Source organism: Felis catus, chromosome C2 (genome assembly GCF_018350175.1).
Source record: "Felis catus isolate Fca126 chromosome C2, F.catus_Fca126_mat1.0, whole genome shotgun sequence".
Taxonomy (NCBI): domain Eukaryota; kingdom Metazoa; phylum Chordata; class Mammalia; order Carnivora; family Felidae; genus Felis; species Felis catus.
The window spans coordinates 44,248,900-44,275,362 of record NC_058376.1 but is presented as its reverse complement, the minus strand read 5'-3'; positions in this window follow the sequence as shown (position 1 = coordinate 44,275,362).

Below are 26,463 nucleotides of genomic sequence, written 5' to 3'. Positions count from 1 at the left end.
TGACAACAAATGCTGCCATTTTTTAAGCAACAAATTTATTTTGTTCATTTTCCAGAAAGAAAAAAAAAAGTTTGCGAAATAGAAAGCCTGAAAAACATTGTTCCTTTATCAGTCATTCTTTCAAGTAAGAATGGCATTTCACGGAAAAATAAAAGCAAAATAACCAGTTCATCTGAGAACACAAATCATCAAACAAACCTTTATTATTCTAGACAACCATATTTTTAATACACTAGAGGTGTTTTATTTGTATTTCCCATTTTACCACACGGATTAAAAATAGGTGTACTCATATTAGGATTTTTAAAAAAGAATAAATTTACTACTTCATAAAATACATTCCTAAGTGAAAGTTTTTTGTTTGTTTGTTTGTTTTAAGCTGGATTATGTGGCATTAAAGAATAGAACATTCAGTCATACCTAGACAGATCAAAGGAGTTTTATGGAGAAGGATGATCTTGAGCTGTCCCCTAAAATGTGATTAACAGGTAGTAGCCAGGTGGATGGAGAGGGAGAAATATGGAATCATAGAAGTGTTTAAGTTGCCATTGTCATATCACAAGTATGATTCCATCTTGTACTTATTAAGATGTATTTGCTCACACTTCTCTCCTTGTGACAGAGACTGCATTTTTATTTTTTTAATCCCTGTGTGTGACACAAAACATGACACATATTAGGCATCCAGTAAATGTTTATAATGAACTAGTGACTTCTGGTAGTTTCTGTGAGCCTTTAAGAGAAGAGCCAGCACCAAAACCTGTCTCATTACCTCAGTTGATTTAAAAAGAATATATCGTACTTCTTACATATACTGGGATGTAATATGTAATATAATGTAGATATGATGTATATAATGTAATATAATATATAATGTAATATATGACATAAGGGTAAATGGTCTATTTGGCTGTAAATGGAGGTTTACAAACTTCTACCAGTAGGCGACGGCCAAAGATTTTACATTTGTGGATTTTAATATATTCTTTACTATACCTTAGAATTAATCACTTACGAAATGAAATGGTTGAGCCATGAGAAAGATGAAAGTTACACTCAAAAAGAGAATTTTTATCATTGACTGGAGACCTTATCCCTTAACGAAAATCTGTAATGTAAAGCATTACATTACATGTAATATTTTCTGATCACATTTTCAGATGCATTTATAAACATTTAGAAATAGAATGCTCTTCAGCTTTTTGAATCAGTTTCTATATTCCATGCCTGCTTTCATAAGTGGTTTTCATTTATTCTCTGTCATGTACCTTTGGCTTGTGGTGATATTTATAATGAGTCAATCAGCAAAGGTGACTGACTGAATTGATTTATGCCAGATGGGCCTATCCCCTTCACATATAAATGGCATGAACTCCATAAATCTAAGTTCTAAAGGTGTTACCCAGCTTTAATGAAAGCAGGTACATTCACCCAAGAGGAGTGAGTGATGACTTTCCCCTCTGTTCTTTTATCCTGTAAAGAGCAAGAAGAGTTCTCATATGTAGCAGACACAACTTTCGATTATTTCCTCGTTGCCATATGTTTTCTATAGCTTACATATTTTAAACTTTTGAATTTATGAATATTTCTCAGAATTATTCATATTAAGAGACCCTGAGACATTAATTAGTCAGTAGATATGAATAATAGGATGAACAGTTATTGAGCAACTGCTTTATACAAGGTATTAAGATGAGGAATTGGTAATTTCATTTATTCTTCATAAGAATCTTTTATAGTAAATCCTAAAATGGCCAATATTATTTAGCATTTGCAAAAACAAAAACATTAGAGAAGTCAGGTAAAATTCTCACAGTCACACCACAGGTAGGGAATGTAGCAACAATTTAAAACTTTATAGTCTAAGTCTAGAATCTAAGATTTAGGCAATACACTACATGACTTCTTACTACTACAGTCTACTACTATAGAGTCTTACTTACACTCTATATAAATAAATATAGATTTAAAAGAATCTTAAATTCCTTTATTTATTTATTTATTTATTTATTTATTTAAAGTTTATTTATTGAGAGAGGGAGAGAGAGAGAGAGAGAGAGAGAGAGAGAGAGAGAGAGAGAGAGAATGGGCAGGAGAAGGGCAGAGAGAAGGGGTGATAGAGAATCCCAACCAGGCTCTGTGCCATTAGCATGGGGCTGGATGTGGATGGAGCCTGTGGCAGGGCTGGATCTCAGGAATGATGAGAACATGATGTGAGCTGAAACCAAGAATTGGAGGCTTAACTGACTGAACTACCCAGGTGCCCCAAGAATCTTATATTCTAAATTGAAAAAAGTACAAACATAATTTAATAGGAACCTGTTTAAGAGGAAACAAAAGCATATATATTTGAAAGTTCAAATAATCACCAGAATTAAAAAAAAATTGGGGCCATTAGCAGCAGAAAAGGAATTAGAAAAATACTAAAATAATCTAGGGAAGAGAGAAGGAAGTTCTAAGTTCTATGACAGGGAAGCTGTGCAGAAGTTGGTTGGAAATATGAATGTCATGGAGATATTCCTTCTTATAACAAATAAGTATCACTTCTTATGTTTAATTTTTTTCTGTATAAGAAATGTAACACTGGAAATAATTAAAGTGATGTTTAGTCATGGCTGTCAGCTTTGAGAATCTCTTCCTCATTGCCGTGTCTCATAAATCAGTTAAAAGAGAAAAGACAGATCAGTCTGACTCATGGAATCTTAGGGTATAATACTGGCAGCATGTTGAAAAGTATCCACATTCACAAAAATGTTATATAGGAATTGTTATTTATTACAAGAACATTTGTCTTCTGAAGCTACGCATTACTATCTTGCTATAACAACTCATTAGCCCTACCATTTCATAGTTGTTACTGAAATTTAAAATGTCTATATGTTCCAAAGGAGAAACTTCTGATGTTTGTATTTTGGTGATTAGGAGTAGTTTTCTAGTACTTCTTAATGAAGCACATTCTAAAATAACACTGAAAATACCCTGAATTGTCATCCTGCTCTTGAATGCTTCTGAAGGCTACCTAGTGTATTTTAAGGCCATATACGCTTTCCCTCATTGTAGCATATAAATATATATACCATCAAAAGAAAAAATTATGAATTCTTAGTTTTTGTCTTGTTATAAAAGCCTTACCAAGTGGTAATAGAGTATGAACATGTTTTCAGATCAGGACCGCTGCAGCCAGCTGTGTAAACTGTGCAGTTCATAACCCTACAGGACACCCCTCACAGCATCATCTACGTGACAGCCCCCCTCTAGGCCCCATCTTCATTGACACCAGGATGGGATATTAGGAATAAAGCGCCAATTAAGAAATTCAGACTTGGCTAAAAGAAAAAAAAAATGACATATTTAATGTGCTTTCACACGTCAGACTCAAACTTTGATTCTTTTAGGATCTGAGGCTTTATGCAATGAAATTAGGTCTTGTTAATACTAAGATTTTGTCCAACTGAGTACCTACTCATGGATATAGACCCATGCCAGCCTTTAATTCTCAAGGTATATGAGACATCTACATAGATAAGTTAAGAGAGTGAGGAAGTGATAAAGTATTTTAATCCCAGAGGAGTGGTTGATAATTATGGGTGTTTTTTACTCCAATACTATGAACAATAAGTAATAGTCTCTTTGTATTTTTTGTGCCTTTGATATAAGTATAATTTGTAATGAAAAGTGTCTTTATATTTGATTAGGAAAATATTAGAAATTGTAAGAGTCTTTCCATTTAAATTCCACTAGAGTTTCTAGTGAAAAACATAACAGCTTTTGTAAAAAGCTACCTTCAAATTATTTGAAAATAAATTGAAAATATCTACAGCTATATTCGACACTTACAAAATGCTTTAATAGACAAGTCACATATCTCAGAGCTCAAGAGGGATATAAACTGCAAACATTACTTACTTTTTATTCATTTTGTCCAGAAGTATGTTATTCTAATGGCTAGTTAAATAAGACCAAATAATTACATTACATCTGAATTTATATCTATCAACCATTCATTTATGCCCTTTACACTAATGTCTATTTAATGCTTCGTTGTCTATTGTTACCATTTTATTTGAGAATATAAGCTCAGTATTGAAAGGGCCATTTTAGACTAATATAAAAGTGTTTTAATAATGTGGAAGATGAGCTTATCATTTTTATTTCAATAAATACAATTTTGGAATATTAAATAAAATACCTTCATTATGAGATAAGAAAAAGTGATACATAATTAAGTTAAAATATTTTCTTATTTTCTTATTTCTGTTATATTCTATCATTACAAAACTAAAATTCTATGCACAGAGAATTTAAAATTAAGTCAATTCTGATTTTGAAAAATGTTTACGTTGAGAAATTTCTTTCTTAGATATATTTACTGTATATCTCTTCTACTTTCAGCATTTGGGTACATTCCCTGAGGGTACTACACAGGGAAGAGAAAGGAGCTATTAAGAAAGACAAATGTGGTCTCATTTGACAACGTTAAGTAATACTTGTCAAAATACTGTGTTAATTCAAGTCTAGACCCCTGCTCCTAAAATAAATGTGACACGCTGGAAATGTTATCATGTTAGATTTTGCCAATAGCAGATATACCTATAGATATTTATTTTAAAGGGAAAAATCTTGAAAATGAGAAGGGTAGAGTTTGTATAGAGTTATTTTTACTCACTATCTTTAAATAATAATAATAATAATAATAATAATAAAATTTACACTTAGAATGCATTCTTTTCAGAACCATATGTTAATATAAAAACATCAATGGAATAGAGGACGAACCAAGAGTTTACTTAGAGTGATGTTTTTGTTCGTTTTTTTTCATCTGCTGTACTATTCTATTTTCCAACATTACCACACCTCCAATTTAAGAAATTGTGAATCCTTCAGATTTATGCACTGACTATGGTGAAAATAACTGCAATCGAACTATCATATTATCAGGACTTCGTTTAATCATTTACTATTCAAGAGATAGTTGTAGAAACTTAAATGGGTCAGATATCATACATGACAATGGAGATACACAGTCCCTGCCCTTTAGGAGCTGACACCTTAGCATGGAAAGCAGGGGGCATGTTCAATATGTTAAATATTAAGTTTACGAGTGCTCTGATAGAGATATTCACACAGTGTGATGGGAATCAAGAGAGGTGGCATTACATTCAAATTACAGAGTCAAGGTAAGATTTGAAGAATAGATACAAATTAAAAAAAATTTTTAAATCTTTATTTTTGAGAGAGAGAGAGACAGAGAGACAGAGAGCAGGGAGGAACAGAGAGAGGGGGAGACACAGAATCTGAAGCAGGCTCCAGGCTCCGAGCTGTCAGCACATAGCCTGATGAGGGCTCGAACCCATGAACCGTGAGATCATGACCTGAGCCGAAGTTGGACGCTTAACTGACTGAGTCAACCAGGCACCCCAGGATAGATACAAATTTGAAGAATAAAGTTGGATTCAAAGGATGGATGAGAATGTGTGGAAGAGAATTGCAGGGATGGAGGATGAAGGGGCCAAGGTATTTTACCTAGAGGCAATGGGATGTGCCATCACAGCTATGGGACTTTTAAATGTGGGTCTGTATAACATGTGTAGGAACTATGAAGCTAGGGAGATATTTGTGTTAGGCTTAGAGTTCTTGGTTGCATTTTAGAACAATTGTCCTAAATTGCAGGGATAAGGAGAGAATAGAGAAAGGTTCAAGGGTGATTAGATATAAAGATCCAGTGAGAAATTAGATACAGTATCTCAGATAAGGAACAGTAAGATTCTTGACTAAGATACTGGCTTTTACCATAATAAGGCCAAGAACTAACTTGAAAGGTAGAATCAACAGGACTCCTCTTTCAATAGAGATGGAAGAAGAATGAGAGAATATGGCTAAGAAAGCAGGATCCTCAAAGAAGTTGGAGGGCATGGACTTCAAATGAAAACTAAGGATTAGTAAATTGGAGGAGGCCTCTTCTCTTAATTAAGTTGATACTTAAGGTAGGTGCAATGATTGTAGATGGAGTAAATCCTAAGAATTGAAGTTGAAAGTTACTGGAAATTTCATTAATAGCTTTCATTTTCTCAGTTAAGTAGAAGGCAAAATTAACCCACTGCAGTCAAAGAGGAGATGGGAAAAGGTGTCAAAGGTGATTGGTAAGTGTTTAGAATGACTGATAAAAGTAGTTGGGGAAGTAAATAATGAGGGATTGCTGAATGCCCTGTAGGTCTCACTACTAAAGAATGTTATTTTGTATATTTTATTTTTGGTCTGTTTGCTTTTCAAAAAATGTGGTACAGTGCTGAGTAATAACTAATCTAAATGTCATCTATTGGCATGGATTGCAGAAAGGAGTTGAGTAGTGGTTACTGGATTTGAAGAAGCCAGGAATTTTAAAGATAGAGTTTTGGATAAGCCATTAAATAGACATTCAACTGTAAGGAATCATTAACTCATATAAGAGTGTTTCTTTTCGTCATTTTGTGTATGTTACACCTTATGTAAACATGAGGAAATACGAGTTCTTCAGGGAATTAAAATCTTATGAGGAATATGCTCTATACTTATAATATCAAAGACTTAGATGGAATTTGAAGTTATAATAGTAGTTCCTGTTGTTATAGTCATATCTGAAGTATTTGGAAACTCACCTTTCTTTTTAGACAGTGTTACTATTATTAATAGAACCACATTTCTCATATCATAATATGTATATATGTGAGATATATTTTGATTTGCCAAGTCATTCTGAAATGAGATTTAATAGTGATATTTTATATTGATTTGGCAGAGAATGACTTTGAGTAACTTTATTTCTGTGCTTACAAAAAAATATGGTTAAAAGTTGAGTATTTCTACTCTCAGTATGTACAAAGAATTACTACTAACTAGTAAAGTGATTAGAATTGACTTGGAACAAACTTTCTTCTGGATTCTTTATCAACACTCATTAGAAAAGGGATGTATTAAAAATATATTTATAATGTTTTTCATAAAATAGACCAAGATTGGGCTGCCTGGGTGGCTCAGTTGGTTAAGCATCCAACTCTTCCTTTTCGCTCAGGTCATGATCTCAAGGTTCATGGATCAAGCCCTGCATCAGGCTCTGCACTGACAGCATGGAGACTGCTTCATACCCTCTCTCTATCCCTTTCTCTGCCCCTTCCCCACTCACACTCTTTCTGTCTCTCAAATAAATAAATAAGCTTAAATAAAAAATAGACCAGGATCAGCTGAAACATTTTCAAACTATCATGATTAATGTACTAAACCTGAAATAATTCAAATAAAATATTATAATGTGAGTTCATAGTCTGAGTATGCCATTTGCTTACATTGTCAGTTTTAAATAATACTTAACACAACAAATTTTAGAAGAAACAGAATTTGAGTAACAGAAAAGTGGCTTCATGCCAGCAGTTGAAGACATCATCATAGAATATGAAGTTCTAATTGAAATCTTTTCCTCTCAAAAGTAAAGGGCTTTTGACCACATTCCCCAAGAATGTAAGTATTCCAATGGTTATAGGAGATTCTTTCAGACAGTACCTGAAACATCCCCTCCAATCTGAACAAATCCCGGCCACCTTTTCCTCACTCTCAAAAGGATCAAATCCAAAAGAAACACAGCATAACAAATGAAAGCACTGGAAAATAAAATGTTATTTTTTTTAGATGGAATCACTGGAAAAGGAATCACCTACATAGCTAATCCTGTGACTGGCATGCAGCAACCACTAAAACATGTTGCCTGAATGAATGAGTGAGTGAAAAGAGCATAAAAAGGCCTTTCCTCTAGTATTAGACAAACTTGGGTGACCAAAAGTTCTGTACTGGTGAAACTTAAACCAGAAACACTCTTCTTATTTGTAAATGGGAATAATAAAAACTCTTATAATTTTGACGAAAAGATCAAGTGAGACTTTATGCATATCACCTAAAAGTTTTTTGGTTTTGGTTTTGGTTTTTGTGTAATAGGAAATTTGATCATTAAATGTAAATCCTTTCACTCTTCCTCCAACACATTTCTGGTAATTTAATCCATTAATTTTATAAGGATAAGTTTTTCATTAACTATGGAAACAAGGATTTAGGGGGTTTACTTCTCTACGTAAACTGTGTTGCATTAAAACATTTAAAATTTTCTGAACTTCTACATTCACAAATACTTCAAGAATCTTGTATTTCCACCTGAACAAGTAGGAAAAGAACTAAACTTAGGTAGGGTTAAGTACTTTCTTGCAAAAATTCTAGTAGGATTTTATTTTAAAACAAACTTCCACAGAAACCCAATGTCCTCAAACATTAAATCTCTCTGAAGAAACGAGAAGGATTAAAATCAGATACGCTTGGAATGCAAAATACAATGGCCCCTTACTCCAGCACAGATGGGTTAAATTTGGGGACCCAAAGGCTGTCGTGGGACTTATGGTCAGATAAACTCTGGATTTGTTTCTAGAGGTTAGAAACCTGAAAAATTTAATAGAGAATTAGAGCATGTCACTAAAACAGTGCAGAAATTGACGTTCTCAGAGACAGATAAGTGCTGGCTTATAATGTTCAAACTTTAGGGAGTATCTGAACTTCGAACAGCCCAAAAGTTCCATTTATGAATTGAATCACCCTACTGCCCTACAAAGAGCTTATGGCAAACTGGAATTCTACTGTTACTCATATGCTACGATTCATAACTTCACCTCAATGGGAAGTTGGAAAGTATTTTACATGTATTTTAATGCTGGAAGAAGTATCTCAAATGTCCATCCCTATATAAAGAAAGGCTTAGAATGTCAGGAAGAGCTAGAATCAAGTTCATGGGGGACCAATTTACAAACCTGATGGCTCAAACAGCTATAAACATCACCACTGGATTCTCTCTCTTGGTGAAACTGATCAGGCATGAAAACGAAGAAATGGCAACTGTGAATGACTCCCTCTGTGAATAACGATACACTTACATAGTCCAGATTCTAAATAAAGTTGTAAACTTGGGAAGCCAGAAGTGATGCAATTACACTGTTAAGGGGACTCTGACAATGAACTCCCGGTGAGTTCAAATAATTATTTTTCCCAATCACAATTGGGATGATCTCTAGAGTAGTACCTCTTAAGATTTAATGTGCATGTGAATCACTTGGGGATCTTGTTAAAAATGAAGGTTTTGATTGAGTAGGTCTGAAGTAGGGCCTACGATTTCACATTTCTAACAAACTCCTAGGTGATGTTAATGCTGCTGGTGTACAGAGAAAACCAAATAACAAGGATGTGGCCAGAACCAGCCTTAGAATCAAGTCGGTATCTGCAAATTTAATTGGTTTCCAGTGAAGCAGAATACATCAGCAGATAGACTGTCATGATCGATAAATTGCATATTCTCTGGTATTTCAAAGACTGCAACAAAATGGAATAGCATAGCGCTCACCCTAGATTGCTAGAAATATCAAGGCTCAATATAAAACCATGTTTTATTTAGTACAACAATGGCAGCCTTAGAAGCAGTTGTTCCAGGGAACTTTAAAAACTAATCATATGTAGGCCCCATCCCAGATCAGGTAAATCAGAAATTCTACAGTAGATTTCAAGGTGAAGTCAACCTGGGTTAATATCTAGAGGTTCTTATTCACCTTACTAGAGCCAAAAGCCTAGAGAAAAAAAGAATTAAGACCTAAGACCTCATATCTCCTCGGTAATTTTCTTTTCTCAAGTTTCAAGTTAGTAAAAGGGATATTAGTGGACCCAGAGAGACAGGCTAACCTGGGTAACAGCATAAAGAATTTCAAACAGTATGATCAGCCAAGCAGGAGAATGGAGACATTTCAAGGTCAAAATTAAAAAAAAAATCAGACTCTACTGGGGTGCCTGGGTGGGTGGCTCAGTCGTTTAAGTGTCTGATTTCAGCTCAGGTCATAATCTGACGGTTTGTGGGTTTGAGACCCGTGTCAGGCTCTGTGCTGACAGCTCAGAGCCTGGAACCTGCTTCCGATTCTGTCTCCCTCTCTCTCTGCCCGTCCCCCTCTTGCACTCTCTCTCTCTTTAAAATAAATAAACATTAATAAGAAAAATAAAATTAAAAAAAATCAGGCTCTACTTCTCCCTCCCTCATATCCTGTCTTCAGCAAATTGATACACATCTACTCAAATGAAACTGCAATGAGGATAAAAGAAAATACAGGAAAGCCTTGGATTGTGAGTAACTTGTTTTGTGAGTGTTCTGCAAAATAACCAAACACTTCTGGTAAATTTTAACTTGATAAATGAGAGATTTCTCATAATATGAGTAGTACATGATGTGGAATGTCACATGATCAAAACTGAGCCAATGGTTCTCTCTCCTTCTCTCTCTGTCTCACTGCGAGATTGTGGGTGACTGTCTCCCACGCTTGGATGCTCGGTCTCAGGCTGAGGTGTTTAACAGAAATCAGTGATTTTTCAGAACATTGGAGGGTTCCCACAACTGGCACTAGTGTATTTTTTGTCCCTTCAAATCACCTATGGACAGTACTTTACTTTTCCAAACAAGAGTAAGCTTAGAAACGCTTTGCTTCAATCCAGGTCAGGCTGCCTGCAGATATAGACCCTTTCCTCTGCTGTCTTATTGCCAGTTACATTAAATACAGTATATGACAAGAGTTTATCAATACTGTACTGTAGTCAATATCCATGGGACTGTATACACTGGCCCCCATGCAGAAAAAGATTCCATTGAGTCAATAGATAGCACTGATTCTGTTAGTGACAATGAAAGTCATCCTGCGCAATAACCCTCCTCTCTCTTGTCTCCCTCACACCAGCCACAAAGGTTTTCAAAGGTAAGTGCAGGTTCATTTGTTTATTTTTCTCATTATTTTGTACTTTCATTATTATGTTACACTACAGTATTGTAATGATTTTTATCTCAATGTTTTTAGGTTGTGGAATGAATCATCTGAGTTTCCATTATTTCTTATGAGGAAATTTGCTTCTATATACAAGTGCTTTGGATTACAAGCATGTTTCTGGAATGAATAATTTTTGCAAACCAAGGTTTTACTGTCTAAGCTTTTATTATCTTTCTTTCTCTATCAACTAAAGAAACCTATTTCTTTGGAAGCTCTGGCTTTCTTTGAAACCTCTTGCCTATAAAGAGAGATGTTAAGACAGCTGGTTGGAAGAGGTGTTTGCTTACATAAGCAAAAATAAGGAAAGTGAACAGAACTGGAAGAGAAAGGCCAATGGGGTATATCCACATTAGAAGGACTCGTGGCATTGCTAAGTTTGGCTAAACCAGGCAAACAAAGGCTTACAAAATTTTTATTTAGAGGAAAACTTTGATTTGCTGAGCTGCCTCATACTTGCTCTCATAAATAAAACATAATTTTTTCTTAAATTAACAAATGATTCTTCAAATCAAAAGTGATAACAGGATTCTAATGGGTGATTTATTCAATTATCTTTTAAATGCTACAATTATTAAATGAAATGGCATATTTTCTATGGAAGTTTGTTAAAGCTTGTTACAATTCATATTAAGATCTATAACCCACTAAATTACAGTGATTTTATTAAAATATTTTCTATCTCTAGATTTGCATAATGTTATTAAAGATTAAATATATATGGAAATTCCAAATTGGTTTAATTAGTAACCAATTCTTGGTTTAATTAGTAACCAATCAGGTAAATGTTCAATATTTCTGTTTTATAGACACATTCTGAGAGTCAAGAATGCACCTTTAATAAAACATTCTTTTGAATGTTTTTAATTTTATTTAAACTATTTTACTTTTATTTAAATGTATTTTAATTTTATTCAAATAAATTATGCTTTTAGTTATTGAATATATTTTCTTATATTAAATCTCACGTTTTTATTAATTCATTTGTTAAATAAAAAATCCTTATTATGTGACTGTATCTTTGTGTGAATTTTGTACACCTATATATATATACAGAAAACAAAACTATGGCTTATTATAGAATGTTTGACAAATCTACATACAAAATGTACTAATTTCTAACTGCAGATACGTTCTTTACTTTCTATGGTTGCTTTATGTTCTAGACACCTGCTTGCTCCTTGTTATTATAAAGAGTGAATTTTAATAACTGTTGCTTTTCACATGTCTATTGTACTGTATGCCTTTTACTAGAAACTATCATTTGGCTTTTGCACGCGAGTAGAGATTGAAAAACTTTTGCAATTTTCTTTAAAATACCATGTAATAAGCTGCTTTTTTATTATACTAATAAAACATTTAAAGAGATTTTTAAGCACTACAATAGTTTCTTTGGTATCTGCTTAGTTGCTGTATCATACGCTGCTGTCTTATCACAATGTGGGGATTTTGTGGGGTGGGAATCAGATGGCCCGACAAAGGCAGACTTGCCTTTAATAACTATGTCTGCAAAACATTTATAAGAAGTGGCTGACACTAGGTCTGCAGGGCATTGTTGCAACCAAATGGATGGATCATGAGGCCAAATAGTGATAGACAATAGTGACAGTGGTTGTGGTGTGAAAATAATATGAACTTGGATACTGTTTGCAAAATAAAGATAATTTATTTACAGTCTAAAGATAGTTAATCTAGAATACTCTACCTTGAGCTCAAATCTCTTGATAGCATTTAGTTGAATATTTTTCACTTTAGGAGTGAATTTAAATCTTCTCAGAATATTACTAGCATATGTATGCGTGTGTGTGTGTGTGTGTATATGTGTGTATATCTATAGATCTATAGATCTATAGATATCCAGAACTTCTATTTTCATATTTATGTTTAGTTTTTAAAGCTAGAGTAGGCCTTAGAATAACGTAATCACATTGTATTGACTGTGTTAGTTTTCAAATAATAAACCCAAGACCTAAATAACTGAAGTTACTCTCTCAAGATCAGACAAAGACAAGAAGAAAAATCTGAATTCACCTAGATCTACTGACTATAGATACGTTTTTGCAGCATTGGAGAGCTTTCCTATATAGATGTGCGTGGCTGACTCTTTTATTTCATCATTCCATGACTGTGTTACCAAATGTTTCCTTTATGGGGGTTGAATTAACAATAGCATATTTGTTTTCTAAAACAAAGCACATATATCCTGGCCCTAAGTAAATTGATATAAAATATATCTTTATATAAAACTTATTTTGAGACTCTTCAATATTCATTTATATTACGGAGGTATACTAAAGATCCCTAAAACCAAACTGTATATTATTGAATTATAATAATTTCTAAGATTTTAAATGGTATAACAGTCTTTTTCTTGTCATTATTTTTTTGTTGTTATTGTTAGGCTTTTTCTTGAAGCATAAGCATATGTTTTTGGAATCTAACAGTGAATTAGCTAACAACTATACTAAAATATGCATGTGGAGAAACAAAAAATAAATCTCTCTTTGTCTCACGCAGACATGCATACATACACACACACCCCTCAAATGATCATTTTAAACTATGTGTTGAAACATAACCAGTATATTCTGAGTGTCAAGTGCAAGAGGTTAAATAAAATTTCAAATACTATTTCAGTCATATTGCATTGAATAACTACAGTTTATTTGTATGAGTGATTCATAAGCAGTACTTTTAGCTCCAGAACTCTGTCACCATGTTAATATAATTATGCTATTATTGCTGTCAATAAAAGCTAATCATTGAAAACAATCTTGTTCAAAAATTTTCAGGCACTATTTGTACTGAAATAATGAAAATTGCCTAAAAGAACACAATAACAGTACATTTTATCCATAAGAAATCAGGCAGAACAGACTGAAATTCAAAAGGTTATCTTTGAAAGGCTTAAGGGTAAATTAAAAAGATACTCATACTGTGTAAAATTTTTAAAAATTAGGAAAAAGCTAGGATTATAACTGGTATTTTCTCATTCATGATATCCAGGGAAAATTTTATAAGAGTTTTTTTGTTTATTTTGTTGAAAATCACTTAAGTCTGTTTCAAGGCAACATCATCCTTTCTTTAATCCAGCAATAAAAGTTATTCCAATACCTAAGGACTTTCCCACCAATTGCTCAAACCACTGTGAGGTTACTGTTACTTTCTGAGCTGTTGAGTAACTGTTACGATATTGTCCAAGCTTAAATGGCTGCAGGGAGAGTCAATGTTTTATCTACGTATAATGTCCATGATGACGTATAATGTCCATGATGTAAATTCTGAATGCAGGCAGGGAAATAGACCTGGTGTTTTTGTTTGTTTGTTGTATCATCTTTCTTTGTTTTAATGTCAGCTGAGTGTATCATGGCATCAAAACCTGATCCAGAATTCTAGGAAGATCCATTTTATGTGGCCTTTTGTAATTCCACCTGTGAATTTTTTATAAGGGCAATTTGTTGCAAGTAAGGATGACATTATTTTAAAAGAGGATGCTTCCATACTCATGGATTGAAAGATTTAATATTGTTAAAATGTTCATATGATACAAACTCTATCAAAATTCCAATTGTAATTTTCACAAAAATGAAAAAAAATAATCTTAAAATCAGTGTGAAATCCCAAAGAGCCATACCAATTTGGAAAAAAGAATGAAGTTGGAGGCACCACACTTCTTGATTTCAAACTATTACAAAACTGTAGTAATCAACACATTCAAACATAGGCATAAAAACAAAAGACATATGGGGCGCCTGGGTGGCTCAGTCGGTTAAGCGTCTGACTTCGACTCAGGTCACGATCTCGCGGTCCGTGAGTTCGAGCCCCGCGTCGGCTCTGGGCTGATGGCTCGGAGCCTGGAGCCTGCTTCCAATTCTGTGTCTCCCTCTCTCTCTGCCCCTCCCCCGTTCATGCTCTGTCTCTCTCTGTCTCAAAAATAAATAAGCGTTAAAAAAATTAAAAAAAAAATTAAAAAAAACCCAAGAGACATAGATCAAAGGAACAAAATAAAAAGCCCAGGAATAAACCCATGCAGATACGATTAATTAATTTATGACAAAGGAGTCAAGAATATATAATGAGTAAAGAATAGTCTTTTCAATAAATAGAGTTAAGAAAACTGGACAGTCACATGCCAAAGAATAAAACTGAGCCACTGTGTTAGACTGCACACAAAAATCAACTCGAAATGGATTAAAGAGTTGAATATAAAACCTGAGCCATACAACTTCTAATTTTTTTTTAATCTTTATCTATTTTTTGAGAAAGAGAGAGACAGACACAGAGCATGAGTGGGGGAGGGGCAGAGAGAGAGAGAGAGAGAGAGAGAGAGAAGGAGACATAGAATCTGAAGCAGGCTATAGGCTCTGAGCTGTCAGGGCAGAGCCCCACGTGGGGCTCAAACAAGCTGTGGGGTCATGACCTAAACCAAAGTTGGACGCTTAATCTACTGAGCCACCCAGGCGCCCTGAAACCATACAACTTCTAAAAGAAAACAGCTCCTTGACATCAGTCTTTGCCATCCATGATTTTTTGGATTTGATACCAAAAGCAAAGCCAACAAAAGCAAAAATAAACAAAGGGGATTACATCAAACTAGAAAGCTCCTGCACAGCAAGGGAGACCATCAACAAAATAAAAAGACGACCTACAGAAAGGGAGCAATCTTTGCAAATCATGTCTGATAAAGGGTTAATATCCAAAATACATACAGAATTCATACAACTTAATAGCAAAAAAACCCAAAAAATAATCCCAATAAAAAATGAGCAGAGGAACTGAATAGCAGTTTTCTAAAGAAGACCTGCAAATGGTCAACAGGTAAATGAAAAGGTTCTCAACAAAACTAATCATCAGGAAATGCAAATCAAAACCAAAATGAGATATATCATCTCACATCTGTTTAGAATGGCTATTATCAAAAAGACAAGCAGTAACAAGTATTGGCAAGGATGAGGAGAAAAGGGAACCCTGTGCCCTGTTGGTGGAAATGTATAGTTCCATAGTTCCGCCACTATGGAAAAGAGTACAGTTATTTCCTTGAAAAATAAAAAATAGAGCTAACTTCTATCTGTTGCAGTAATTCCACTTCTGAGTATGTACCTGAAGGAAACAAAATCACTCTCTTTAAAAGATAGCTACACCCCCATGTTCATGGCAGCATTATTCACAATAGCAGTATTCACATACCTTAGGTTATGGAAATAACCTAAGTTTACAGTGACAGATGAATGGATAGAGCAGATGTGGTATATACATACAATGGAATATTGTTAGCCATAAGAAAGAAGGGAATTCTGTTTGCAGTGACATGGATAGACTTCGAGGGCATTATACTGAGTGAAATAACTCAGAGAAAATTCTATATGCCTTCACTTATATGTGGAATCTAAAATAAACCAAACTCATAGATACAGAGAACATACTGGTTGTCAGAGACGAGGGATGAAAACATTTCTATATTTTCATTTGTCTTTAATTCTTATTATCCTATTTTACTACCCTAGTATATGGTGTAATGTGAAGAAAAAAAATTACATAGATTTATTTATAGACATATTTTACAGAACCACTAAAATGCAATTCAAGAAGGCAATAGGACAAAAATTAATATATAAATAACATTCATTTACAGAAACAGCATTCGGTTAGACTTTATAATGGCAGAAACAACCCAAAAGTTGGTATTATCTAGAGAAATAATAATACAATTTTTCCAACATTTAGGATGGCATTTACTTGAAATCACAATATTACGGCCACCAAAATAACAGAAACCAGATAACAGAAGCCTACATAAAAATGGTATTATTTTTCTGACGTACTGAACATGCAGCATATGAGCTTTCTAGGACTGGTGATGTGGCTCAACTATGTCAGCAGTGACCCAAGCTCCTTTATCCTTTCTGTTTCACTATGTTAAGGAAGTGTCTTCATCTGCATATTTAACTAGTCATCAAAATCAGGCTGTTGCAGCTCAGGCACTGAACTAAAATTGTTCAGTGCACAACAGACATACACATCACATTGGTAAATGTAGCTATTTAAGGATATAATAAAAACAGTATTTTATTCTTCGATATATTTTTTTTCACACAGCTACTAAATTAAGATATAAGCATATATAATTGTTTGGAACTAAGTACTTAACAAACAAAATAAGTCTGTTTTTTTTTTCAGTCACAAACATTCTGAAAAAATCTCATACACTATGGGCACTGTAAACTAAGAGAATTTGGAAACCTTTTCTATAAGGTCAATTTTTCATGGAAAGGAATCTGGTAAGTCAACTTTTTACTTTTTGTAGACTCAATAGAGGTAGACCAAAAACAGGGGGATGGGGGCTTGAATGTTTTCACCTGTTGGTGGTTGTCAGCCAACCTGTGTATACCTCAATCCTACTTTCCTATTCATATACTTTATAAAATTGAGATGAAGAGCTGTTGGTAGATTTGTCGAGTAAGCAAGAGGGAGTATCTTGCGTAGCACCCTGGACGTACCATCATTTATCAAAGAACATATTTTGTTACTGAAAAATAAGGTAGACTTTTTAGCAATGCAGAAGGATGCTCGGTGTGTTTGAAAAAGTCATAGTTGGGGGCGCCTGGGTGGCGCAGTCGGTTGAGCGTCCAACTTCAGCCAGGTCACGATCTCGCGGTCCGGGAGTTCGAGCCCCGCGTCAGGCTCTGGGCTGATGGCTCAGAGCCTGGAGCCTGTTTCTGATTCTGTGTCTCCCTCTCTCTCTGCCCCTCCCCCGTTCATGCTCTGTCTCTCTCTGTCCCAAAAATAAATAAACGTTGAAAAAAAAAGAAAAAAAAAGAAAAAGAAAAAGTCATAGTTGTAAATACTTGGCTAAGGGCAGATCTATTTTTGTTTTATTACAGAAAAACCAGAATCAATTCATTTTAATTAGCCTGAAAATACATTCATTTGTAGACAGAATATATCACTTGTTTGATCTTATGTTGCTAAAATAAAGAAAGTACATTTTTATAAAGACCTAAGGGAAGGATCACAGTAACAAGCATGAAGTACAGGATGAGCGTTTGATGTTCCAGAATTCTGGCAACTATGCCTCAAATCCATTCAGAAGCCTTGGCCACCACTCCACACCATCCCATCTTTCCATTTGCTTTCGTAATAGTAAACTATGAGGCTTTTATTTGACTCTGTCTTCTGAGCTCAGAAAACATGTTTAAATTTCATGCATTTAAGAAAAGTGCCAAGTAATAAATTTGCTATCTTCTTTCCTAGAAATATAATACTGAGAGTTAAGTAAAATAAAACACTCTGTATCTGCTCTATATTTTATAAGATAAAAAGTCCATTGCGAAACTTCATCCTCCTTAGTGTTACCATAATTCACTTTTAAAGGACTTCTGTATGTGGAAATGACTATGATAATATGCCTAAGAACAGAAACTTTTTGTGTAAAAATTAATGTCCTTGTCTATTCAAAGAATACTTTTTTTTTACTCTGTAGTTGCCTTTCAAGATAGGGATAGTGGTTTAATGATTTGGGTAAGTTTAAGTAGCCTAAATAATGCTACCTTATTTTTTACATGGTGTTTTTGTATTTTTTCAATGTGGTTTATATATCTACATTCATATTTTATCATAAATAAATTTTCATCATGAGATAGGGTTTCAATCTACACATATTTAGTTAGTTGCAGATATTTTCCATTACAAATATTTCAAAAACATATTTTGTTAGTTCAAATTATTGATATATTTATTATCATCTCTTCAGCTCCTCTGCATCCTTTGAAAATGGATTAATAATAGCTATCCAATTTCATGTGATGAATATTAAGCAATGATGAATATTAAAGTGATCCAATAATAGTCGTTCACTTTCTAGTTCCCATTCGCAATAGACATGATCCCATATCTCTGGCTGAACTCGGGAACATGTAGGTCTAGGTGCAAGTCTCCCCATCACTCAATGTTCCCCATCAGGGTTTTTGTGTGTTATTCTTTGGTTCCCTGGAGAGCTGATATTCAAGGAGGGTGGAGAAGAAGCTTGCACAGACCAAACTTATAAGAGACTGGTATAAAATGGAATACCAGTGAGTGTACTTACAGCAGCAAGTATAACTAACAAATAGATCAACATTCCACCAACCTTCTCTCTGTTGACTGATCACTGCTTTCTCTTCATGTCAAAACACATGCACACACACAAACACTCCATATTGTCATTAGATGTTTTCTTATGAACACAGAATCAAAGAAAAGGAGTTGGTTACATGGAATCGGTTTTTCAGATGTGACAATCACTTGATCTATAAATAGCCCTACTAGGGAAACAGGTATTTTCTCCTCTGGTGAGCACCATAAACTCCTTGTAGTACTTTAATTTAACACTGACAAACTCTTGCTCTTGTGCCCCCCTTCATGGTTTGTATTAAGAATCTTGTGCTAAGTCTTTTTTTTTCAACTTTATTATAAGAACACAACATGAAATCTATCCTAAGTGTATGTTATTGATTGTGCAATGTTGAAGAGCAGATCCCTAGAACTTGATTCATTTTACTTAACTAAAAGCTGATGCCTGTTGTTTAATAATTCCCCTTCTCCCCCTATTTTCAGCCTATGGCAACCACTATTCCAGTCTTTGATTTTGAAAATTTGACTATTTTAGATTCTTCACATAGTGGAATTCTACAGTACTTGTCTTTCTGTGTCTTGCTTATTTTACTGAGCATAAAATTCTCAAGATCCATCCATGATGTGTGTGTGTGTGTGTGTGTGTGTGTGTGTGTATACACCATATTTTCTTTATCCATTCATTTGTTGATGGACATTTTGGTTGTTTTTTATATTAGCTATTGTCAAGTTTTTTTAAAAAAGGATTACATTCAGTGGTATGTTGGAACAGACTGAGACTGGTTCTGGGGAGCAGATGGTTAAATATTCAGAAATTTTGCAACCTGCTTGTTAAACCATTTTTATATCATCCCTGGTGGAGGTATTTAAACCACAGTAATTGGCAAATGCTATATGGCAGGGCTTTTTCCTGCCCCCTAGGAGATCCAGCTTACTAACACCATTGGTGCATTACAATATATATCGATTAAGTATAGCTTAAATATTTTAACAGAATCAATTCTCTGACTAAAACTTGGCCAAATCAATTGCATTTTGGACTTTCCTAAAATTCTGCAGGCATACATTTATATTATTTATGATGAGTCAAATGATTGAATTTCTCAGGCCCTAATTGTAATATTGGATGATAATTGGAATTCTGAGAGGGTAAACTTAAGTTTTGAGGGTATATATTTACCATTAATCTACTACAAAAGTCACCAAAACAAACTATAAAAAAAGGAAGACCTCACCTGTCTTTGTGTAAGGATTATAAATTACTTCTTGGCTGAATTGTTGCAGTAACTTTTATTAGACTCCTAATTCCTTCTATTCTATTCAACATTTTTTTTTTCATGTCAGCTCTCCTGAAGTAAAATTCTGATCATGTTTCTTCCTCTTTGAAACTCATACTTATCTCCCTGTTGCTCACAAAATATATAACCAAACCCACATCGTGGCATTCCAGGCTCCCATGGTTACCCCATTCGTTGCATTTCCAACTTCAATTTTTCTTACTCTCTTTCAGTAACTGACTTAGTATCCAACCACTTAACTAGCCTAATAAGAATGTAAATAAGTCTGAGGAATATATCAAACATACTATTTTTATAGGTGTTCAATATTCTTAACAATGCTTAGAGGTACCATATTATTTTGGCCTCCTGCTGAGGTAGCTGAATTCCTAGAAGCCCTTTAATTTGATTGGAGGCACATCCATAATTTCTTGAAAAGGCCCTTGATGTGACTGAATATTCTGCCTTTTAAAAATCTTTTTTAAGGTTATACCAAAAGTGTGCATAGTCACACAGCTTTTTCTTCTTGCAATGCATTTGGCATTTCCTTCTGATTTTTAGTATTTTTTCCATTGGGGACTAAGAATTTCCCTAAACCCTCCAGTCCTGGTTCCTTTTTTTAACAGATTTTTTTCCCTTTCACTTTCTCTCTCTCCTTACAATTGACTCTAAACAGAAAAAGGAACATCCAGGAAGAAACTTCAGCACTGCTTGGAAATCTCCTTAGCTATACATGTAAGTCATTAACTTTCAACAACTGTTTTCCACACAACTGCAGAGCACAGTTTTGCTAAGTTTCTGCCATCCCACAACTGGGATCTCCCTTCTTTCAGTTTACAGTGACATGTTCCTCACCAACAGTGTCCTTAAAATCCACATTTCTACTAACGGTCTATCCAGGGCTTTCCCTAACACGATTTAGACTCTCACTGTCAAGGTCCTCAACATTTTTCCAACCTCCAGAAACTTCCAAAGCCACTCCTAGTGTTTAGGAATTTTTTAAAGTAGTACCCCCCTCTCAGTATTAAAATATGTATGCATTTCCTGCTGCTCCATAATAAATTCCCACAAACATTGTAGCTTAAAATAACACACACTTATTAACTTACAATTCCCTTAGTTCAGGAGTCCATGGGTGGGTTAGCTGGGTCCTCTGTGTAGGGTCTCACCAGGCTTAATTTGCCAGGCGGTTGGTTGCATCTTTAGAGGCTGGACTGTGGAAAGATCTGCTTCTATGCTGGCTGAAGTTAGCATATTTCATCTCCTTGTGGTTTTATACCCCTGATTGTTCGGGTAGCTGTCGGTCATGGACAGCTCTCTGTTATTAGAAGCCGCTCTTGCTTTTTTGCATGTGGCCCTCTTCATAATGTCAAAGGTTGCTCCTTCAGGTTGCCTCTTCAAATCTCTCATTTCTTTCTGACTCTGACCTTAAGGCCTACTTTTAAAAGACTTGCCTAGGGTGCCTGGGTGGCTCAGTTGTTTCAGCCTCTGACTCTTGATTTCCACTCAGGTCATGATGTCGAGGACATGAGATCGAGCCCCTTATCTTGCTCCACACTGGGCATGGAACCTGGTTAAGGTTCTCTCTCTTCCTCTGTTCCTACTCTGCTCAATTGCTCTTTCTCTCTTTCTCTTTCTCTCTCTCTCTCACTGTCTCTAAAAAAATAGAAGAACTTAAAAGACTTACCTGATTTTTTTAAAAAAATGTTTATTTTTGAGAGAGAGAGAGACACAGAAAGACAGAGACAGAGACAGAGACAGGGCACGACTAGGGTAGGGGCAGAGAGAGTTGGGGACACAGAATCCGAAGCAGGCTCCAGGCTCTGAGCTGTCAGCACAGAGCACAGTGCAGGGTTCGAACTCACAGGCTGTGAGATCATGACCTGAGCCAAAGTTGGATGCCCAACCAACTGGGCCACCTAGGTGCCCCAAGACTTACTTGATTCTTACCTGATTAGGTGAATCTCACCCAGGATAATCTTCCTTTTGATGTATTTATTTAGAGTCAACTGATTTGAGACCTTAATTACATCTGCAGAACCTCTGCATATAACATAACATAATGTAACCTAACATAACGTAACATAAACATAAGATCACAGGAACAATCTCTTATCTTATTTACAGGTTCAGTCCCCACTCAAGGGGATAGGATTGTACAAGACATGCATATCATGGGGTAGGAAACCTGGGGCCATCTCAGAATCCTGCCTACCAGTACAAACAGAGACATAGCAACTCTAACTGAGGTCATACCGGTATCAATTTGCAGAAGCAAACAGTTCGTATCTGGAATATCTGACTCCAAATACCTTATTTTAAGTTATTTAAATCCCAGTCAGTTAACATGCAGTGTAATATTAGTTTCAGGTGTACAATTTAGTGATTCAACATTTATGTATAACACCCAGTGCTCATCACAAGTGCCCTCCTTAATCCTGAGCACCTATTTAATCCATCCCCAGCCACCCCCCCCCCAATAACAACAGTTTGTTCTCTATAGTTAAGAGTCTGTGTCTGGGTTTGCCTCTCTTGCTGTCTTTGTCCCTTTATTCATTTGTTTTGTTCCTTAAATTCCACATATGAGTGAAGTCATATGGTATTTGTCTTGCTCTAACTTATTTTGCTTACCATAATACTCCCTAGCTCCAAACACATCAATACAAATGGAATAATGCCATTCTTTTCTATGGCTGACTATATATACATACATATATATATATATATATATATATATATATATATATGTATATACTTATATGTATGTGTGTATGTGTGTGTATATATATATATATATATATTCCCTCTTATTTAGCCATTCATCAGTTGATGGACATTTCCATAATTTGGCTATAGTTTGTTTTTTCAGTTAAGTCATTTCACCTTTATTGCTAATAGTGAGTAATTCTTCATTTTTCTTCCCCTACCCTTGCTCCATTGATTGATTGATTGATTGATTGATTTTAATTTCCATCAAAGTTAATTAGCACATAGCGCAATAATGATTTAAGGAGTGGAATCCAGTGATTCCTCCCTTATGTATAACACCCAGTGCTCATCCCAACAAGTGTCTTCCTTAATGTCCCTTGCTCATTTAACCCATCCCTCCACCCACAACCCCTCTCTCCAGCAACCCTCGGTTCGTTCTCTATATTTAACAGTTTCTTATGTTTCGTCCCTGTTGGCTATTGTTGATAATGCTGCTGTAAACATCAGGGTGCATGTGTCCATTTGTTTTAGTATTTTTGTGTTCTTTGGATAAACACCTAGTAGTGCAATTGCTGAGTAGTAGGATAGTTCTATGTTTAACTTTTTGAGAAATATCCACACTGCTTCCCAAAGTGACTGTACCAGTTTTCATTGCCACCAACAGTGCAAGAGGGTTTCACTTTCTCCCAAAAACTGTTGTTTTTTGTGTTGTTGGTTTTAGCCTTTCTGACAGGTGTGAAGTGATATCTCATTATAATTTTGACTTACATTTCCCTGATGATCAGTCATATTGAGCATCTTTTCATGTGTCTGTTGGTTATTTGTATGGCTTCTTTGGAGAAATGTCTATTCATGTATTCTTCCCATTTTTTAATGGATTATTCATTTTTTGGGTTTTGAGTTTTATAAGTTCTTTATCTATTTTAGATATTCTTTATCAGATATGTCATTTGCAAATATCTTCTTCCGTTCTGTAAGTTGCCTTTTCATTTTGTTGATTATTTCCTTCACTGTGCAGAAGCTGTTTATTTTGATAAAGTCCCAATAGTTTATTTTTGCTTTTGTTTCTCTTATCTTAGGAGACATATCTAGAAAGAAACTCCTATGGCCAATGTCAAGGAAGTTACTGCCTGTGTTCTCCTCTAGGATTTAATGGCTTCCTGTCTCACATTTAAGACTTTAATCCATTTTAAATTTATTTTTGTGTATAGTGTAAGTAAGTGGTCCAGTTTCATTCCTTTGCATGTGGTGTCCAGTTTTCCCAGCACCATTTGTTGAAGAGATTATCTTTTTCCCATTGGATATTCTTTCCTGATTTTTTGAAGATTGACTGACCACATAGTTGTGGGTTCATGTCTGGGTTTTCTATTCTGTTCTATTGATCTATGTGTCTACTTTTGTGTCAATACCATACCGTTTTGATCATTACAGCTTTGTAATATAACTTGAAATCCAAACTGTGATGCCTCCAGTTTTACTTTGTTTTTTCAGGGTTGCTTTGACTATTCAGAGTCTTTTGTGGTTCCATACAAATTTTAGGCTTGTTTGTTCTTGCTCTGTGAAGAATGCTGGTGTTATTTTGATAGGGATTGCATCGAATATATAGATTGCTTTGGGCAGTATTGACATTTTAACAATATTTGTTCTTCCAATCCATGAGCATGGAATGGGTTTCCATTTCTTCGTGTCATCTTCAGTTTCTTTTATTAATGGTTTATAACTTTCAGAGTACACATCTTTCACCTCTTTGGTTAAGTTTATTCCTAGGTATCATATGATTTTTGGTGCAATTGTAAATGGAATTGATTCTTTGGTTTCTCTTTTTCTGCTTCATTACTAGTGCATAGAAATGAAACATTTTCCTGTACATTGATTTTATATTCTGTGGCTTTACTGAATGTATGCATCAGTTCTGGCAATTTTTTGGTGGAGTCTTTTGGGTTTTCTTTATAGAGTATCATGTCATCTGCAAATAGTGAAAGTTTTACTTCTTCCTTGCCAATTTGAATGCCTTTTGTTTCTTTGTGTTCTCTGATTAGTGTGACTAGGAATTCCAAAACTATGTTAAATAACATTGGTGAGAGTGGACATCCCTGTCTTGTTCCTGATCATAGAGGAAAAACTCCCAGTTTTTAGTTGTAGGTTTTTCATATATGGTCTTTATTATGTTGAGGCATGTTCCCTCTAACCCTACTTTGTTGAGGGTTTTATCATGAATGGATGTTGTAATTTGTCAAGTGCTTTTTCTGCAACTATTGAAGTAATCATTTTGTTCTTAAATTTTCTTTTATTAATGTGATGCATCATGTTGATTGATTTGCAAATACTGAAACTTCTCACATCGCAGGAATAAAGCCCACTTGATTGTGCTGAGTGATTCTTTTAGTGTACTGTTGGATTTGATTTACTAGTATTTTACTGAGAATTCTTGTATCCACGTTCATCAGGGATATTGGCCCGTAGTCCTCTTTTTTAATGGATTCCTTATCTGGTTTTGGTATTAAGGTAATGCTCGTCTCATAGGATGAACTTGGGTGTTTTCCTTTCTTTTCTATTTTTTGGAATAGTTTGAGAATAATAAGTATTAACTCTTCTTTAAATGCTTGGTAAAATTCATCTATGAAGCCATCTGGACCTAGACTTTTGTTTGTTGGGAGATTTTTATTATTGATTCAATTTACTTGCAGGTTATCAGTCTGTTCATGTATTTTTATTTTTTTCCTGTTTCAGTTTTGGTAGTTTATATGTTTCAGTAATTTATCCATTTCCTCCAAGTTGTCCAATTTGTTGGCATATAGTTTTTCATAATATTTTCTTATAATTTGTATTTCTGTGGTGTTGGTTACTTTTCTCTCATTTGTGAAAGCAGAAATAAATTATATGGAAACAAAAATAAGACAAAAACAAAAACACACTACCAAAGAGTTGGTTCTTTGGAAAAAATTAATAAAATTAATAAACCCCTAGCCAGACTTACCAAATACCATTATCTTAACTGTTATATGTTACTTACACTCTCAAACAGAAAGCAAAAACAGGGGCACCAGGATGGCTCAGTTGGTTAAGCATTGACTTGGTTTTGGTTCAGGTCATGATCTCATGGTTCGTGAGTTCAAGCTCTCATTGGGCTCTATGCTGACAGGATGGAGCCTGCTTGGGATTCTCTCTCTCTCCATCTCTCTCTGCCCCTCCCCAGTTTGTGTGCATGCATGCAAGTGCTCTCTCATTCTCTCACAATAAGTAAATAAACTTTTACCAAAAAAAAGAAAGCACAAACAAACAAAATTAACCAAAATTTTACTTTCCTCTCTGGCTTCCCTAAGTTTCCTTACTTCCATGTTTTGTTTTGTTTTGTTTTGTTTTGTTTTGTTTTGTTTTTCTTGCTCTTACTAAAATATGGAATGTTTTTCTTATGTTCTGCAAATATACAAATGGCATTGCCTCACCATCTGTCCATCCTGATTTAAATGCCCCCCTTTTTTCGTAATGTTTCCCTTTCTTGCCTTGAT